This window comes from Diadema antillarum, unplaced genomic scaffold, assembly GCF_040938485.1.
Source record: "Diadema antillarum isolate AM-2024a unplaced genomic scaffold, OU_Dant_1.0 seq00000569_RagTag, whole genome shotgun sequence".
NCBI lineage: Eukaryota > Metazoa > Echinodermata > Echinoidea > Diadematoida > Diadematidae > Diadema > Diadema antillarum.
The window spans coordinates 1,223,928-1,231,515 of record NW_027271507.1 but is presented as its reverse complement, the minus strand read 5'-3'; the positions used below and the strand labels follow the sequence as shown (position 1 = coordinate 1,231,515).

General features: G+C 36.8%; 1 non-coding gene across 1 annotated transcript; it reads right to left on the bottom strand.

Annotated features, from left to right (window-relative positions):
* Positions 1 to 7,033: 7,033 nt before the first annotated feature.
* Positions 7,034 to 7,109, bottom strand: Trnaa-agc (transfer RNA alanine (anticodon AGC)). The gene has a single exon. It is a non-coding gene; the product is annotated as a tRNA-Ala (tRNA).
* Between the last annotated feature and the right edge of the window lie 479 nt (positions 7,110 to 7,588).

The window sequence follows — 7,588 nt, the reverse complement described above, 5'->3', positions numbered from 1 at the left end:
GATGTATTTCTCAGAGAGGAAAAGAAAAAAAGGTCTCTTGTTGTTGGATTGTTGCTGTTACGAAAGTGAACTGTTTTGTCAGTACCTGATCAAGATAATCATCAAAGTTTGTTCCAATTAGAAAAAAAAAGACATTGGTATCACACACAAAAAAGCCAGTATTCTGATGATACTGATCGATACAGACATTTATTTGTATTTTGCTGCGTAGCTTTTACCCTGAACAATCGTGTTCATTCAGAATGTTGAGGAAAACTTTTAAGGGCTCATTCGGCTTAGTGCTTTCATGACTTTTGCATTTTTGCCGTTAGAGGAATCTTAGGGGAAAATAAAAGAAGATTCGATACCATCTGACTCATCTAGAGTGTGAAGTAAACAAAAGTTAAGATGGAATCGTGTTTTGTATCCTAGCAAATCCTGACATTTGCAAGGGAAATGAAAGTGACTGCAATGTTCAGTCGAAAACTTGTTTGATATTTGGTGAAAGTGCCACTGAATATGAGTAGGGCCTACTTTTGTAGTGTCTGTATGTTCACGGAGCCCGCGGGCGACCACGCTGGTGTTCCCTATAATGATTTATGCTATCTAATTTCCTCTATATGGAGATGCAGACTTTTACAGCACAAGTAAGTGTCGTAATTAGGTGATCCGAGTATCCTCTCGGATCACCTATTGTATCTGTACGGATTCTTTCTTTCTTTCTTTCTTTCTTTCTTTCTTTCTTTATTTCTGGACAAAAGTTGTGCAGAGGTTAGCTCAGAAAGTGCATTGCCTATCAATGTCAAACTTATACCATATATGTATCATATCGCAAAGACGGCAGCGCAAGTAAAATCATAGTGATCAGTCAACCGTGACGTCACTATGACGTCATTATATGAAAACACATTTTCAATCATATCTCATTAATGGAATGGAGTTTTTCAATGAAATTTACGTCACATATATTTCAAGTCAAGCGCATTCTACTCATATTCTCAAAATTCATCTATGCCTTAAAACGTGCGCGTACGCGCGCGTTGAAATATTTGTATGCTCAAATCGAGCTCAAATTTTTTTTGCACACGTTTCAGACCATTTGGAGCATTTTTTGAAAAATTGAAAAAATCGGACGGACGCGTACGCGCGCGCATATATACGCACGCACAGCTCAAATGCAACAGAAATTTCCCGTTTTTTCACACGCATCGCATGTCTGAAATGCCAAGGTATATTTCTATCAAATTTCAAGTCAATCCGACTCAATATGACGTCATACGGGCCCGTCAAAGTTGAAATTCCGCGCGCGCGTCAATGGCGATATACAGTGCAACTATGCCAAAAAACCGCCAAATTTAAATCTGATTTTACTCGTCAGGATGAACGGTGACCCCCCATTTTCTTTACATATTTTAAAAGCTGGTGAGTTGTACATGTCATTTCATGGGTTGGCGATACTGAAAAAATGATGAAAAGATATCAAATTTCTTAATAAAGTAAAAAAAGTAAATTTTCAAAATGACGTCATCAAATTTCAAATTCACTCGAGCGTATCTCACTTAAATTTCGCCAATTTTCACCCAGATTTCAGTATGTTGTAGCTTACGAAATGTTCTTTCATTAATGTAATAAAAACATTTTGATTGGATAACGTCATCACCTCGTAAAAATGGATTGAAAGTATCCTTGTAAAATTTGACCAGTTTACGTGTTATCTCTATGGGAGAGCAGTTTTTCTGGCAGTGAAAATTGACATTACTATCTTTTTCGAGCACTAGCTCACTTATGCTTCGGTGAATTTTCCCCAGATTTTAGTATGTTATAGCTGAGACTTTGGGCTATCGTTAATGTGCCCTTCATTTTTTCATATGACGTCGGCATCACGTCGAAAAACTTGGTTGAAAATGGCACGTAGTTTCGATGCAGCGTCATTTTGCTTAATACACAGGGCCTATGGAGCATGAAATAGGTCATTGCATAGCGCATCCGACTCGTAATCCTAAGGTCCCTGGTTCGAAGCTCACTCCTGCCAATATTTTTTTTTTATATTTTTTAAACACTTTTTTCTTCTTTTTCTTTAGTTCGTCTGAATCTCCTTTCCTAGCTTCATCTTTCTCTGATTTTTTTATGCTTCTCCTTTAAATTTCTATAAAATAATATAATTTTTTCTTTATTTTTCTTTCTTTCTACTACTTTCTGTGCAATAGATGAACAACAACAATGACTATCAGCCCCATACTTAGCACATGTTTAGTTCATGTCACGTACATTATTTCATAAAATAACAACTACTTGATCGGACACCATCTTGGGTATGTAAATTAGGGTCAAAGGTCATAAATGTTTCATCCAGTATCTTGGCGAATACATATCCTATCTTTCCAATATTTTGCACGCGCAAAGACCATGTTACAAGGATCAGTTCACAAAATAACCACTTTTTGTTCAGATGTCATCTTGTCTGTGTAAATTGGGGTCAAAGGTCATATGTACCTTTTTCTCTATATGACGTGTTATCTCTATGGAAGGGAATTTTTCTAGATGCGAAAATTGACATGATTGTCTTTATCGAGCACTAGCTCACTTACCCTTCTGTGAATTCCTCCCAGATTTTAATATGTTGTAGCTGAGACTTTGCGCTATTGCTAGTGTGCCTTTTGTTCTTCATACGAAGACGAAATCATGTCAAAAAACGTGGTTGAAATAAGCTTATCTTTGATGTATTGAATTTTACAAAATAACCACTTATTGCTCAGATGCCATCTTGTCTGTGCAAAGTGGGGTCAAAGGTCATATGTACTTCTTTCTGTATCTTCGTAATGACGTGTTATCTCTATGGGAGGGAATTTTTCTAGATGTGAAAATTGACATGATTGTCTTTATTGAGCACTAGCTCACTGACCCTTCGGTGAGTTTCTCCTAGATTTTAATATGTTGTAGCTGAGACTTTGCGCTATCGTTATGTGCCCTTCGTTTACTCATACGACATCGAAATCACGTCATAACACTTTGCTAAAATTAAAGCTTAGCTTCGATGTATTTTTTTCATATTTCTTTCTTTTTGCAACTTTCTTTGCAATAACTCAAGAAAGACATTCCCTATTACCCCCATATTTTGCACATGTTTAGTTCATGTCACATACATTATTTCAAAAAAATAACAGCTACTTTATCGGACACCATCTTGGTTATGTAAATTAGGGTCAAAGATAAAAAATGTTTCATCCTGTATCTTGGTGAATACATGTCCTATCTTTTTCCACATTTTGCACACGCAAAGACCATGTTACAAGAATCATTTCACAAAATAACCACTTTTTGCTCAGATGTCATCTTGGGTGTGCAAAGTGGGGTCAAAGGTCATATTGTATACTGTACTTCATTCTGTATCTTCGTTACTGTATACGAAATTCGGTACCAAAGATGGCAGGTCTGACTCCCTTTTCTAAATGAGAATCCAAACATCACACAGCCAATGTCCCCTCAACACCGATAAAACATGTATGGTCATGCCTATTTGGATCAGGACTCACATCATTGATTTCCAAACAGATCGGATCACCTAATTTGTCAGTGTTGACAAATTCTAAGTCTAGTTGTTATTTTCTCTTCTTTACGTGGGCAAATAAAACATAATTATCATTATTAGATAGCCTAGTGAAAAGTAACACTGAGTTTGTACTGATTAATGGTTGGAAATTAAGTGAAAGGAGACATTGACATGTTTCCCAGAGTAAATGCAAATATTGTTGGTTGTTTTGTGGATAAGCCATAAACGTATTAACTAACCTCGTGGAAAATAATATATTCAGCATAAAGTCTGTTCCGGTAAATTTTCAGAAATTTAAGTGAAAGGAAATGCAAACTGTGCGCTTTGTTTTGTCCGCACTAAGAAGCAACTGTCTCTTCGATATCTGTATAAGAAGACTTTAAGAAAAAAATTGGTAAAACATGATAATTTGTTTCATGGAGAAAATCAAGATCTCAAGATTTCAGCATGACATTTCCGGAAGCATATTTGGCCTCACTCCGAATGTCATGATATCTAGATAATATATTATGGAAAACCAATCAGTTGGGTTGTTTCTTGTTTTGTTTTCGTTTTCCAAGGGTTTTTGTAGATTCGAAAACCCTTCGCATGATCGTGAGTTTTGATCAGATATCGGTTGTCAACATTAAATTTCAAAGAAACGCCATGGAACATAAGTACACCGGAAGTGTTTTCGTGAAGTCTTTAGATTTAGAAATGCCAAAATTATGTAATCTTCTTACAATTATGAATTATGCAGGTGAGGAACAATGATATTTTCTGAATTATGCAGATTTGACCTAAATCTGACATGAGTTTGTTTTAAGGATCGGTGGTGATTTTCCCTTTTTGTGATTCGTTCTATACGCGTATAATTATGAGGATGTAAGGATAATGATTAATGATGTACACATCGTCTTAACCGTCTTCATATTGTAGATAGAGCAACAAACGTAAATATACAATATCAAAAAGATTTGATTTTCAGGATCTCACAGCTCAGATCGGCTCTGTTGCGTGCTCGCGATTTGTGTAATGGCGTATAATACTTTGTGTAGCGGGTTTTTGTTTTCTTGCAACAGTAGGGTAGACAGTGCTCTCTGTCTACAACATGGCATGGACATGATGGGATTGTGTATTCCTCTCTCTCTCCCTCTCTCTCTCTCTTATGATAATAATAATTGATATGATTTATATAGCGCCAAATCCACTCTGCAGAGTGCTCTAGGCGCGGAAGGAAGAGAAAGTGAAGGAGATAAAGGACATACAAATATCAAATACATGTAATGAATAGTCAAATTGAGGCTTTAAACAAGTGAGTTTTTAGACTGCTTTTAAAGGAGTCTGATGAAGAACAATTTTTTACGGCTGAAGGTAAGTTATTCCATAAGGTGGGAGCAGCATGGCCAAAGGCACGTGTGCCCCATATTGTAGTGAATCTTGGAATTATCAGAGAACCGGAGTTGGATGAGCGTAGAGATCTAGCAGGGATGTAATTATGGAGTAAGTCAATGTTATACTGAGGAGCAGCGCCCTGAATGCAATGAAAAGTCAGAAGTAAAATCTTAAAAATAATGCGATCTTTGACTGGTAACCAATGAAGTGATCTCAAAATAGGGGTGATGTGAGTGTGCTTCTTGGATAGTGTGATGATGCGTGCTGCCGCATTTTGAAGCCTCTGTAACATGGAGAGCTGAGTTTGTGGTAAGTTAAATAAGACAGAGTTTCCAAAATCGAGCCTAGAGGATATCAAGGCATGGACTAATTTTTCGGTGGAAGAGCGGTTCAAATATTTTCTAATGAAGCCGATATTGCGAAGGTGGTGTCTTACAGATCTACAAATGCTAGAAACTTGATGAGACATAGTCATATTACAATCTAGCATTACACCCAGGTTGCGACAGGTTTGGGACACACTAATTGACATGCCGGAAAAGGAGATGAAATTAATGTCAAGTTTACCTAATTGTGTCTTCGAACCAAACATTAAAAACTCAGATTTATCCGTATTCAATTTCAAAGAATGTGAGTTCAGCCATGAATAAACATCGTTCATTGCATTCTCAAGCTGACTCAATGCATGTAAGGCATCGGCCTGGTTAGGTTTGAAAGACAAATACAATTGAATGTCATCAGCGTATATGTGATAATTAATTTTGTGCTGACGCAATATGTGTCCCAGGCTAATAAGATAGATGGAAAACAAGGTGGGCCCGCCCGCAGAGCCCTGTGGAACACCGCATTTGAGAGGCATAGCATTTGATTTACAACTGTTGACACACACTGCCTGTGAATGGCATGAAAGGTAAGATTTAAACCATTCGTATGCCTGACCTTTTACACCAAGAGATTGGAGGGTGTTTAACAAAATTGCATGATTAACAGTATCGAAGGCGGAGGACAAATCAAGTAAAATCAAAGCAGTAACATTTCCACGATCCATTTCCTGTAGGATAAAGTTAGACACATTGAGGAGAAGGGTTTCTACGCTATGGTAAGGACGATATGCGGATTGAAAAGGATCGAATAAATTATTAACCAAGAGATAATCTGTAAGTCTGAAGAAAACAATCCTTTCAAAAATTTTAAACAAAAATGGAAGGTTACACACGGGGCGGTAATTTTGGAGTGAGTCTGGGTCTAAGGAAGGTTTTTTTCAAAAGAGGTGTTATATATGCACATTTCAAACATGAGGGGAAGTAACACTGATCAATACTTAGGTTCACGATCATTGAAATAATAGGAGCGAAAATAGTTTAAACTAAATTGAACTTAAAAACGGGTAAAAAGGAAATTTGACGCAAATCATTGGGTAAGTTGTTATACGCTGATGCACCTCTGTATGAAAAAGATCTCTTACAATAATTAGTTTTTGGCCGAGGTAGCTGTGAATCGTTTTGATTACGGAGAGAGTATGGTGATGTCTTGTACTTAAAAATATCTTTCATATATTCGGGGGCCATGTTATTCATAATCTTATACATAAATGAAAGCAGATGAATTTTTTGTCTATTGATTACTGTATTCCACCCTAAGCTATAATGTACATCACTGATAATAATATGGGAATAAGGGTTAACTTTTAAAATTAATCTCCCGGCTCTATTTTGCATCTTCTGAAGTTGGGAAAGAGAGTTACCGTTGGCGGATTGCCACACTACATCACCATAATCAAAATGAGGTAACACAATAGAATTATATATCAGTTTCAATTCAGTCATATTAACAAACTGTCTCAAACGACCCATATAACTAATCATTTTACTTAACTTGTTGCATAGTTGTTCAATGTGAACATCCCATAATAACTTGTTATCTACAAAAATTCCCAGATATTTAAAACTATTCACCTGAAGTAATTGATTACCCCTAAGTTTAACATGCAAATACTCTTGCTTTTTTAACATATTATTTGTACCAAGTAACATACAAACAGTTTTATCAAAATTGATTTTTAAATTGTTATCAGCCATCCATGATTCCATACATACAAACTCTTTTTGTGGAAAAGTGAGCAAAGAAAATGGGATCCATCGGGATTCGAACCCGAGACCTCCGGATTGCTAGACCGGTGCTCTACCGACTGAGCTATAGAAAGCCCTAGTGCAGTGTTCGTCCCAGAAACCCTTAATTCTCAATGCTCGGGTGGTCAGAAGCTATAGCAGTGTCTTTGTGTGTGACACACACGCACACACTTGAACCTGGCATAAACCCGAAGGATGATTCAACTTGGGGATAGATGCGAGGGATCACCGAAGTGATGCAGCTTTTTGAGTTTGTAACAAATAAAGACAGAATAAACTGACCAGAAAGAATATAAATTATTAGTGGAAAAGTGAGCAAAGAAAATGGGATTCCATCGGGATTCGAACCCGGGACCTCCGTACCTCCATAAACTGTTTGCATGGTAAGGCATTATCAGTCACACGCAACATGCATTATGCATTGTGCAAGGTAAAGCTGGAAATAATGAAATACCCAACCCGGAGGCAAAAATTTCTGAATTTCACATTTTACGCAACTTTGCTTATCTTTCTGCGTTTCTACTAAGAAACCACTTTATGAAATGTTAAAGAGCAT